Source organism: Bombina bombina, chromosome 1, assembly GCF_027579735.1.
Source record: "Bombina bombina isolate aBomBom1 chromosome 1, aBomBom1.pri, whole genome shotgun sequence".
Classification (NCBI taxonomy): domain Eukaryota; kingdom Metazoa; phylum Chordata; class Amphibia; order Anura; family Bombinatoridae; genus Bombina; species Bombina bombina.
The window spans coordinates 1,551,846,649-1,551,859,582 of record NC_069499.1 but is presented as its reverse complement, the minus strand read 5'-3'; the positions used below and the strand labels follow the sequence as shown (position 1 = coordinate 1,551,859,582).

Below are 12,934 nucleotides of genomic sequence, written 5' to 3'. Positions count from 1 at the left end.
CTCTACTGTGTGTGTGTGTGTGATACTGACAGACTGAGGGAGCCCTCTACTGTGTGTGTATGTGTGTGTAATACTGACAGACTGAGGGAGCCCTCTACTGTGTGTGTGTGTGTGATACTGACAGACTGAGGGAGCCCTTTACTGTGTGTGTATGTGTGATACTGACAGACTGAGGGAGCCCTTTACTGTGTGTGTGTGTGTGTGTGTGTGTGTGTGTGACACTGACAGACTGAGGGAGCCCTCTACTGTGTGTGTGTATGTATGACACTGACAGACTGAGGGAGCCCTCTACTGTGTGTGTGTATGTGTGATACTGACAGACTGAGGGAGCCCTTTACTGTATGTGTGTATGTGTGACACTGACAGACTGAGGGAGCCCTCTACTGTGTGTGTGTATGTGTGATACTGACAGACTGAGGGAGCCCTTTACTGTATGTGTGTATGTGTGACACTGACAGACTGAGGGAGCCCTCTACTGTTTGTGTATGTGTGATACTGACAGACTGAGGGAGCCCTCTACTGTATGTGTGTGTGTGTGTGTGTGTGTGTGTATGTGTGACACTGACAGACTGAGGGAGCCCTCTACTGTGTATGTGTGTGTGACACTGACAGACTGAGGGAGCCCTCTACTGTGTGTGTATGTGTGACACTGACAGACTGAGGGAGCCCCCTACTGTGTGTGTGTGTGTTTGTGTGACACTGACAGACTGAGGGAGCCCTCTACTGTGTGTTTGTGACACTGACAGACTGAGGGAGCCCCTCTCCTGTGTGTGTGTGTGACACTGACAGACTGAGGTAGCCCTCTACTGTATGTGTGTGTGTGACACTGACAGACTGAGGGAGTCATTTATTGTGTGTGTGTGTGACACTGACAGACTGAGGGAGCCCCCTACTGTGTGTATGTGTGATACTGACAGACTGAGGGAGCCCCTCTACTGTGTGTGTATTACTGACAGACTGAGGGAGCCCTCTACTGTGTGTGTGTGTGTGATACTGCCAGAATGAGGGAGCCCTCTACTGTATGTGTATGTGTGACACTGACAGACTGAGGGAGCCCTCTACTGTGTGTGTGTGTGATACTGAAAGACTGAGGGAGCCCTCTACTGTGTGTGTATGTGTGATACTGAAAGACTGAGGGAGCCCTCTACTGTGTGTGTATGTGTGACACTGACAGACTGAGGGAGCCCTCTACTGTGTGTGTGTGACACTGACAGACTGAGGGAGCCCTCTACTGTGTGTGTGTGACACTGACAGACTGAGGGAGCCCCTCTCCTGTGTGTGTGTGACACTGACAGACTGAGGGAGCCCTCTACTGTTTGTGTGTGTGTGATACTGACAGACTGAGGGAGCCCTCTACTGTGTGTGTGTGTGTGTGTGTGTGTGTGATACTGACAGACTGAGGGAGCCCTCTACTGTGTGTGTGTGTGTGTGTGATACTGATAGACTGAGGGAGCCCTCTACTGTATGTGTATGTGTGACACTGACAGACTGAGGGAGCCCTCTATTGTGTGTGTGTGTGTGATACTGACAGACTGAGGGAGCCCTCTACTGTATGTGTGTATGTGTGACAATGACAGACTGAGGGAGCCCTCTACTGTGTGTGTGTGTGATACTGACAGACTGAGGGAGCCCTCTACTGTGTGTGTGTGTGTGATACTGACAGACTGAGGGAGCCCTCTACTGTATGTGTGTGTGTGTGATACTGACAGACTGAGGGAGCCCTCTACTGTGTGTGTGTGTGACACTGACAGACTGAGGGAGCCCTCTACTGTGTGTGTATGTGTGACACTGACAGACTGAGGGAGCCGTCTACTGTGTGTGTGTGTGTGTGTGTGTGATACTGACAGACTGAGGGAGCCCTCTACTGTGTGTGTGTGTGTATGTGTGTGACACTGACAGACTGAAGGAGCCCTCTACTGTGTGTGTATGTGTGACACTGACAGACTGAGGGAGCCCTCTACTGTGTGTGTGTATGTGTGACAATGACAGACTGAGGGAGCCCTCTACTGTGTGTGTGTGTGTGTGTGTGTGATACTGACAGACTGAGGGAGCCCTCTACTTTGTGTGTATGTGTGACACTGACAGACTGAGGGAGCCCTCTACTGTGTGTGTATGTGTGACACTGACAAACTGAGGGAGCCCCTCTCCTATGTGTGTGTGACACTGACAGACTGAGGGAGCCCTCTACTGTATGTGTGTATGTGTGATACTGACAGACTGAGGGAGCCCTCTACTGTATGTGTATGTGTGACACTGACAGACTGAGGGAGCCCTCTACTGTGTGTGTATGTGTGATACTGACAGACTGAGGGAGCCCTCTACTGTGTGTGTATGTGTGTGTAATACTGACAGACTGAGGGAGCCCTCTACTGTGTGTGTATGTGTGTGATACTGACAGACTGAGGGAGCCCTCTACTGTGTGTGTATGTGTGATACTGACAGACTGAGGGAGCCCTCTACTGTGTGTGTATGTGTGATACTGACAGACTGAGGGAGCCCTCTACTGTGTGTGTATGTGTGATACTGACAGACTGAGGGAGCCCTCTACTGTGTGTGTATGTGTGATACTGACAGACTGAGGGAGCCCTCTACTGTGTGTGTGTGTGTGTGTGTGTGTGACACTGACAGACTGAGGGAGCCCTCTACTGTGTGTGTGACACTGACAGACTGAGGGAGCCCCTCTCCTATGTGTGTGATAATGACAGACTGAGGGAGCCCCTCTACTGTGTGTGTGACACTGACAAACTGAGGGAGCCCTCTACTGTGTGTGTATGTGTGATACTGACAGACTGAGGGAGCCCTCTACTGTGTGTGTGTGTGTGTGTGTGTGTGACACTGACAGACTGAGGGAGCCCTCTACTGTGTGTGTGACACTGACAGACTGAGGGAGCCCCTCTCCTATGTGTGTGATAATGACAGACTGAGGGAGCCCCTCTACTGTGTGTGTGACACTGACAAACTGAGGGAGCCCTCTACTGTATGTGTGTATGTGTGACACTGACAAACTGAGGGAGCCCTCTACTGTGTGTGTATGTGTGATACTGACAGACTGAGGGAGCCCTCTACTGTGTGTGTGTGTGTGTGTGTGTGTGTGTGTGTGTGTGTGTGTGTGACACTGACAGACTGAGGGAGCCCTCTACTGTGTGTGTGTGTGTGTGTGTGATACTGACAGACTGAGGGAGCCCCTCTCCTATGTGTGTGATAATGACAGACTGAGGGAGCCCCTCTACTGTGTGTGTGACACTGACAGACTGAGGGAGCCCCTCTACTGTGTGCGTGACAATGACAGACTGAGGGAGCCCCTCTACTGTGTGTGTGACAATGACAGACTGAGGGAGCCCCTCTACTGTGTGTGTGACAATGACAGACTGAGGGAGCCCCTCTACTGTGTGTGTGACACTGACAGACTGAGGGAGCCCCTCTCTTGTGTGTGTGACACTGACAGACTGAGGGAGCCCCTCTCCTGTGTGTGTGACACTGACAGACTGAGGGAGCTCCTCTCCTGTGTGTGTGACACTGACAGACTGAGGGAGCCCCTCTCCTGTGTGTGTGACACTGACAGACTAAGGGAGCCCCTCTCCTGTGTGTGTGACACTGACAGACTGAGGGAGCCCCTCTCCTGTGTGTGTGACACTGACAGACTGAGGGAGCCCTCTACTGTGTGTGTATGTGTGATACTGACAGACTGAGGGAGCCCTCTACTGTATGTGTGTATGTGTGATACTGACAGACTGAGGGAGCCCTCTACTGTGTGTGTGTGTGATACTGACAGACTGAGGGAGCCCTCTACTGTGTGTGTGTGTGTGTGTGTGATACTGACAGACTGAGGGAGCCCTCTACTGTGTGTGTGTATGTGTGACACTGACAGACTGAGGGAGCCCTCTACTGTGTGTGTGTATGTGTAACACTGACAGACTGAGGGAGCCCTCTACTGTGTGTGTATGTGTGATACTGACAGACTGAGGGAGCCCTCTCCTGTGTGTGTGTGTGTGTGACACTGACAGAATGATGGAGCCCTCTACTGTGTGTGTGTATGTGTGATACTGACAGACTGAGGGAGCCCTCTACTGTGTGTGTATGTGTGATACTGACAGAATGATGGAGCCCTCTACTGTGTGTGTATGTGTGATACTGACAGACTGAGGGAGCCCTCTACTGTGTGTGTATGTGTGATACTGACAGACTGAGGGAGCCCTCTACTGTGTGTGTATGTGTGATACTGACAGACTGAGGGAGCCCTCTACTGTATGTGTGTATGTGTGACACTGACAGAATGATGGAGCCCTCTACTGTGTGTGTGTGTGTGTGTGTGTGTGATACTGACAGACTGAGGGAGCCCTCTACTGTGTGTGTATGTGTGATACTGACATACTGAGGGAGCCCTCTACTGTGTGTGTGTATGTGTGTGTGTGTTACTGACAGACTGAGGCAGCCCTCTACTGTGTGTGTGTGTGTGTGTGTGTGATACTGACAGACTGAGGAAGCCCTCTACTGTGTGTATGTGTGACACTGACAGACTGAGGGAGCCCTCTACTGTGTGTGTGTGTGTGATACTGACAGACTGAGGGAGCCCTCTACTGTATGTGTGTGTGTGACACTGACAGACTGAGGGAGCCCTCTACTGTGTGTGTGTTACTGACAGACTGAGGCAGCCCTCTACTGTGTGTGTGTGTGTGTGTGTGTGTGTGTGATACTGACAGACTGAGGGAGCCCTCTACTGTGTGTGTGTGTGTGTATGATACTGACAGACTGAGGAAGCCCTCTACTGTATGTGTGTATGTGTGATACTGACAGACTGAGGGAGCCCTCTACTGTATATGTATGTGTGACACTGACAGACTGAGGGAGCCCTCTACTGTATGTGTGTATGTGTGACACTGACAGACTGAGGGAGCCCTCTACTGTGTGTGTGTATGTGTGATACTGACAGACTGAGGGAGCCCTCTACTGTGTGTGTATGTGTGATACTGACAGACTGAGGGAGCCCTCTACTGTATGTGTGTGTGTGTGATACTGACAGACTGAGGGAGCCCTCTACTGTGTGTGTATGTGTGACACTGACAGACTGAGGGAGCCCTCTACTGTGTGTGTGTGTGTGACACTGACAAACTGAGGGAGCCCTCTACTGTATGTGTGTGTGTGTGTGATACTGACAGACTGAGGGAGCCCTCTACTGTGTGTGTATGTGTGACACTGACAGACTGAGGGAGCCCTCTACTGTGTGTGTGTGTGTGTGTGTGTGTTTGACACTGACAGACTGAGGGAGCCCTCTACTGTGTGTTTGTGACACTGACAGACTGAGGGAGTCCCTCTCCTGTGTGTGTGATACTGACAGACTGAGGGAGCCCTCTACTGTGTGTGTGATACTGACAGACTGAGGGAGCCCCTCTCCTGTGTGTGTGACACTGACAGACTGAGGGAGCCCTCTACTGTGTGTGTGACACTGACAGACTGAGGGAGCCCCTCTCCTATGTGTGTGATAATGACAGACTGAGGGAGCCCCTCTACTGTGTGTGTGACACTGACAGACTGAGGGAGCCCCTCTCTTGTGTGTGTGACACTGACAGACTGAGGGAGCCCCTCTCCTGTGTGTGTGACACTGACAGACTGAGGGAGCCCTCTACTGTGTGTGTGACACTGACAGACTGAGGGAGCCCTCTACTGTGTGTGTGACACTGACAGACTGAGGGAGCCCCTCTCCTATGTGTGTGATAATGACAGACTGAGGGAGCCCCTCTACTGTGTATGTGTGTGTGACACTGACAGACTGAGGGAGCCCTCTACTGTGTATGTGTGTGTGACACTGACAGACTGAGGGAGCCCTCTACTGTGTGTGTATGTGTGACACTGACAGACTAAGGGAGCCCTCTACTGTGTGTGTGTGTGTGTGTGACACTGACAGACTGTGGGAGCCCTCTACTGTGTGTTTGTGACACTGACAGACTGAGGGAGCCCCTCTCCTGTGTGTGTGTGTGACACTGACAGACTGAGGTAGCCCTCTACTGTATGTGTGTGTGTGACACTGACAGACTGAGGGAGCCATTTATTGTGTGTGTGTGTGTGTGTGTGTGTGTGTGTGTGTGACACTGACAGACTGAGGGAGCCCCTCTACTGTGTGTGTGTATGTGTGTGTGTGTTACTGACAGACTGAGTGAGCCCCTCTACTGTGTGTGTATTACTGACAGACTGAGGGAGCCCTCTACTGTGTGTGTGTGATACTGACAGACTGAGGGAGCCCTCTACTGTGTGTGTGTGTGATACTGAAAGACTGAGGGAGCCCTCTACTGTGTGTGTATGTGTGACACTGACAGACTGAGGGAGCCCTCTACTGTGTGTGTATGTGTGACACTGACAAACTGAGGGAGCCCCTCTCCTATGTGTGTGTGACACTGACAGACTGAGGGAGCCCTCTACTGTGTGTGTGTGTGACACTGACAGACTGAAGGAGCCCTCTACTGTGTGTGTGTGACACTGACAGACTGAGGGAGCCCCTCTCCTGTGTGTGTGATACTGACAGACTGAGGGAGCCCTCTACTGTATGTGTATGTGTGTGTGTATGTGTGACACTGACAGACTGAGGGAGCCCTCTACTGTGTGTGTGTGTGTGATACTGATAGACTGAGGGAGCCCTCTACTGTATGTGTATGTGTGACACTGACAGACTGAGGGAGCCCTCTATTGTGTGTGTGTGTGTGTGTGTGTGATACTGACAGACTGAGGGAGCCCTCTACTGTGTGTGTGTGTGTGATACTGATAGACTGAGGGAGCCCTCTACTGTATGTGTATGTGTGACACTGACAGACTGAGGGAGCCCTCTATTGTGTGTGTGTGTGTGTGTGTGTGATACTGACAGACTGAGGGAGCCCTCTACTGTGTGTGTGTGTGAGACACTGACAGACTGAGGGAGCCCTCTACTGTGTGTGTATGTGTGACACTGACAGACTGAGGGAGCCGTCTACTGTGTGTGTGTGTGTGTGTGTGTGATACTGACAGACTGAGGGAGCCCTCTACTGTGTGTGTGTATGTGTGACAATGACAGACTGAGGGAGCCCTCTACTGTGTGTGTGTGTGTGATACTGACAGACTGAGGGAGCCCTCTACTGTGTGTGTATGTGTGACAATGACAGACTGAGGGAGCCCTCTACTGTGTGTGTGTGTGTGTGTGATACTGACAGACTGAGGGAGCCCTCTACTGTGTGTGTGTGTGTGACACTGACAGACTGAGGGAGCCCTCTACTGTGTGTGTATGTGTGACACTGACAGACTGAGGGAGCCCTCTACTGTGTGTGTATGTGTGACACTGACAGACTGAGGGAGCCCTCTACTGTGTGTGTGTATGTGTGACAATGACAGACTGAGGGAGCCCTCTACTGTGTGTGTGTGTGTGATACTGACAGACTGAGGGAGCCCTCTACTGTGTGTGTATGTGTGACAATGACAGACTGAGGGAGCCCGCTACTGTGTGTGTGTGTGTGTGTGATACTGACAGACTGAGGGAGCCCTCTACTGTGTGTGTGTGTGTGACACTGACAGACTGAGGGAGCCCTCTACTGTGTGTGTATGTGTGACACTGACAGACTGAGGGAGCCCTCTACTGTGTGTGTATGTGTGACACTGACAAACTGAGGGAGCCCCTCTCCTATGTGTGTGTGACACTGACAGACTGAGGGAGCCCTCTACTGTGTGTGTGTATGTCTGACACTGAGAGACTGAGGGAGCCCTCTACTGTGTGTGTGTGTGATACTGACAGACTGAGGGAGCCCTCTGCTGTATGTGTATGTGTGACACTGACAGACTGAGGGAGCCCTCTACTGTGTGTGTATGTGTGATACTGACAGACTGAGGGAGCCCTCTACTGCGTGTGTATGTGTGACACTGACAGACTGAGGGAGCCCTCTACTGTGTGTGTATGTGTGACACTGACAAACTGAGGGAGCCCCTCTCCTATGTGTGTGTGACACTGACAGACTGAGGGAGCCCTCTACTGTGTGTGTGTATGTGTGACACTGAGAGACTGAGGGAGCCCTCTACTGTGTGTGTGTGTGATACTGACAGACTGAGGGAGCCCTCTGCTGTATGTGTATGTGTGACACTGACAGACTGAGGGAGCCCTCTACTGTGTGTGTATGTGTGATACTGACAAACTGAGGGAGCCCTCTACTGTGTGTGTGTGCTACTGACAGACTGAGGGAGCCCTCTACTGTATGTGTGTGTGTGACACTGACAGACTGAGGGAGCCCTCTACTGTGTGTGTGTGTGTGTGTGTGTGTGTGTGTGTGTGTGTGTGTGTGACACTGACAGACTGAGGGAGCCCTCTACTGTGTGTGTGTGTGTGTGTGATACTGACAGACTGAGGGAGCCCTCTACTGTGTGTGTGTGTGTGTGTGTGTGTGTGTGTGTGTGTGTGTGTGACACTGACAGACTGAGGGAGCCCTCTACTGTGTTTGACACTGACAGACTGAGGGAGCCCCTCTCCTATGTGTGTGATAATGACAGACTGAGGGAGCCCCTCTACTGTGTGTGTGACACTGACAGACTGAGGGAGCCCCTCTACTGTGTGTGTGACAATGACAGACTGAGGGAGCCCCTCTACTGTGTGTGTGACAATGACAGACTGAGGGAGCCCCTCTACTGTGTGTGTGACACTGACAGACTGAGGGAGCCCCTCTCTTGTGTGTGTGACACTGACAGACTGAGGGAGCCCCTCTCCTGTGTGTGTGACACTGACAGACTGAGGGAGCTCCTCTCATGTGTGTGTGACACTGACAGACTGAGGGAGCCCCTTTTCTGTGTGTGTGACACTGACAGACTGAGGGAGCCCCTCTCCTGTGTGTGTGACACTGACAGACTGAGGTAGCCCTCTACTGTGTGTGTGACACTGACAGACTGAGGGAGCCCTCTACTGTGTGTGTATGTGTGATACTGACAGACTGAGGGAGCCCTCTACTGTGTGTGTATGTGTGATACTGACAGAATGATGGAGCCCTCTACTGTGTGTGTGTGTATGTGTGATACTGACAGACTGAGGGAGCCCTCTACTGTGTGTGTATGTGTGATACTGACAGACTGAGGGAGCCCTCTACTGTGTGTGTATGTGTGATACTGACAGACTGAGGGAGCCCTCTACTGTGTGTGTATGTGTGATACTGACAGACTGAGGGAGCCCTCTACTGTATGTGTGACACTGACAGAATGTTGGAGCCCTCTACTGTGTGTGTGTGTGTGTGATACTGACAGACTGAGGGAGCCCTCTACTGTGTGTGTATGTGTGACACTGACAGACTGAGGGAGCCCTCTACTGTGTGTGTGTGTGTGTGTGATACTGACAGACTGAGGGAGCCCTCTACTGTGTGTGTGTGTGTGTGTGTGATACTGACAGACTGAGGGAGCCCTCTACTGTGTATGTGTGATACTGACAGACTGAGGGAGCCCTCTACTGTGTGTGTGTGTGTGATACTGACAGACTGAGGGAGCCCTCTACTGTGTGTGTGTGTGTGTGTGTGTGTGTGTGTGTGTGTGTGTGATACTGACAGACTGAGGAAGCCCTCTACTGTGTGTGTGTGTGTGATACTGACATACTGAGGGAGCCCTCTACTGTGTGTGTGTATGTGTGTGTGTGTTACTGACAGACTGAGGCAGCCCTCTACTGTGTGTGTGTGTGTGTGATACTGACAGACTGAGGGAGCCCTCTACTGTGTGTGTGTGTGTGTGTGTGATACTGACAGACTGAGGAAGCCCTCTACTGTGTGTGTGTGTGTGTGATATTGACAGACTGAGGGAGCCCTCTACTGTATGTGTGTATGTGTGATACTGACAGACTGAGGGAGCCCTCTACTGTATATGTATGTGTGACACTGACAGACTGAGGGAGCCCTCTACTGTATGTGTGTATGTGTGACACTGACAGACTGAGGGAGCCCTCTACTGTGTGTGTGTATGTGTGACAATGACAGACTGAGGGAGCCCTCTACTGTGTGTGTGTATGTGTGATACTGACAGACTGAGGGAGCCCTTTACTTTATGTGTGTATGTGTGATACTGACAGACTGAGGGAGCCCTCTACTGTATGTGTGTGTGTGTGATACTGACAGACTGAGGGAGCCCTCTACTGTGTGTGTGTGTGTGATACTGACAGACTGAGGGAGCCCTCTACTGTATATGTGTATATGTGATACTGACAGACTGAGGGAGCCCTCTACTGTGTGTGTATGTGTGACACTGACAGACTGAGGGAGCCCTCTACTGTGTGTGTGTGTGTGTGTGTGTGTGTGACACTGACAAACTGAGGGAGCCCTCTACTGTATGTGTATGTGTGTGATACTGACAGACTGAGGGAGCCCTCTACTGTGTGTGTATGTGTGATACTGACAGACTGAGGGAGCCCTCTACTGTGTGTGTATGTGTGATACTGACAGACTGAGTGAGCCCTCTACTGTGTGTGTATGTGTGACACTGACAGACTGAGGGAGCCCTCTACTGTGTGTGTGTGTGTGTGTGATACTGACAGACTGAGGGAGCCCTCTACTGTGTGTGTATGTGTGATACTGACAGACTGAGGGAGCCCTCTACTGTATGTGTATGTGTGACACTGACAGACTGAGGGAGCCCTCTACTGTGTGTGTATGTGTGACACTGACAGACTGAGGGAGCCCTCTACTGTGTGTGTGTGTGTGTGTGTGTGTGTGTGTGTGTGTGTGTGTGTGTGATACTGACAGACTGAGGGAGCCCTCTACTGTGTGTGTGATACTGACAGACTGAGGGAGCCCTCTACTGTGTGTGTGTATGTGTGATACTGACAGACTGAAGGAGCCCCTCTCCTGTGTGTGTGACACTGACAGACTGAGGGAGCCCCTCTCCTGTGTGTGTGACACTGACAGACTGAGGGAGCCCTCTACTGTGTGTGTGACACTGACAGACTGAGGGAGCCCCTCTCCTATGTGTGTGATAATGACAGACTGAGGGAGCCCCTCTACTGTGTGTGTGACACTGACAGACTGAGGGAGCCCCTCTCTTGTGTGTGTGACACTGACAGACTGAGGGAGCCCCTCTCCTGTGTGTGTGACACTGACAGACTGAGGGAGCTCCTCTCCTGTGTGTGTGACACTGACAGACTGAGGGAGCCCTCTACTGTGTGTGTGTGTGTGTGTGTGTATGTGTGATACTGACAGACTGAGGGAGCCCTCTACTGTGTGTATGTGTGATACTGACAGACTGAGGGAGCCCTCTACTGTGTGTGTGTATGTGTGACAATGACAGACTGAGGGAGCCCTCTACTGTGTGTGTGTATGTGTGATACTGACAGACTGAGGGAGCCCTTTACTCTATGTGTGTATGTGTGATACTGACAGACTGAGGGAGCCCTCTACTGTGTGTGTGACACTGACAGACTGAGGGAGCCCTCTACTGTGTGTGTATGTGTGACACTGACAGACTGAGGGAGCCCTCTACTGTGTGTGTGTGTGTGTGTGTGTGTGTGTGATACTGACAGACTGAGGGAGCCCTCTACTGTGTGTGACACTGACAGACTGAGGGAGCCCTCTACTGTGTGTGTGATACTGACAGACTGAGGGAGCCCTCTACTGTATGTGTATGTGTGTGTGTGTGTGTGTGTGACACTGACAGACTGAGGGAGCCCTCTACTGTGTGTGTGACACTGACAGACTGAGGGAGCCCCTCTCCTATGTGTGTGATAATGACAGACTGAGGGAGCCCCTCTACTGTGTGTGTGACACTGACAGACTGAGGGAGCCCCTCTCTTGTGTGTGTGACACTGACAGACTGAGGGAGCCCCTCTCCTGTGTGTGTGACACTGACAGACTGAGGGAGCCCCTCTCCTGTGTGTGTGACAGTGACAATCTGAGGGAGCCCCTCTCCTGTGTGTGTGACACTGACAGACTGAGGGAGCTCCTCTCCTGTGTGTGTGACACTGACAGACTGAGGGAGCCCCTTTTCTGTGTGTGTGACACTGACAGACTGAGGGAGCCCCTCTCTTGTGTGTGTGACACTGACAGACTGAGGGAGCCCCTCTCCTGTGTGTGTGACACTGACAGACTGAGGGAGCCCCTCTCCTGTGTGTGTGACAGTGACAATCTGAGGGAGCCCCTCTCCTGTGTGTGTGACACTGACAGACTGAGGGAGCTCCTCTCCTGTGTGTGTGACACTGACAGACTGAGGGAGCCCCTTTTCTGTGTGTGTGACACTGACAGACTGAGGGAGCCCCTCTCCTGTGTGTGTGACACTGACAGGCTGAGGTAGCCCTCTACTGTGTGTCTGTGTGTGTGACACTGACAGACTGAGGTAGCCCTCTACTGTGTGTGTGTTTGTGTGACACTGACAGACTGAGGGAGCCCCTCTCCTATGTGTGTGACACTGACAGACTGAGGGAGCCCCTCTCCTGTGTGTGTGACACTGACAGACTGAGGGAGACCCTCTCCTTTGTGTGTGACACTGACAGACTGAGGGAGCCCCTCTCCTGTGTGTGTGACAATGACAGACTGAGGGAGCCCTCTACTGTGTGTGTTTGTGACACTGACAGACTGAGGGAGCCCTCTACTGTGTGTGTGTGTGTGTGTGATACTGACAGACTGAGGGAGCCCTCTACTGTGTGTGTGTGTGTGATACTGACAGACTGAGGGAGCCCTCTACTGTGTGTGTGTGTGTGTGATACTGACAGACTGAGGGAGCCCTCTACTGTGTGTGTGTGTGTGACACTGACAAACTGAGGGAGCCCTCTACTGTATGTGTGTGTGTGTGACACTGACAGACTGAGGGAGCCCTCTACTGTGTGTGTATGTGTGATACTGACAGACTGAGGGAGCCCTTTACTGTATGCGTGTGTGTGTGTGAGATACTGACAGACTGAGGGAGCCCTTTACTGTATGCGTCTGTGTGTGGGATACTGACAAACTGAGGGAGCCCTTTACTGTATGTGTGT

The 12,934-nt window shown here is 51.9% G+C and overlaps 1 protein-coding gene across 1 annotated transcript in view; it reads left to right on the top strand.

Annotated features, from left to right (window-relative positions):
* GALK1 (galactokinase 1) overlaps positions 1-12,934 on the top strand; it is a 153,018-nt gene that overhangs the window by 138,610 nt on the left and 1,474 nt on the right. The window lies entirely within an intron of this gene.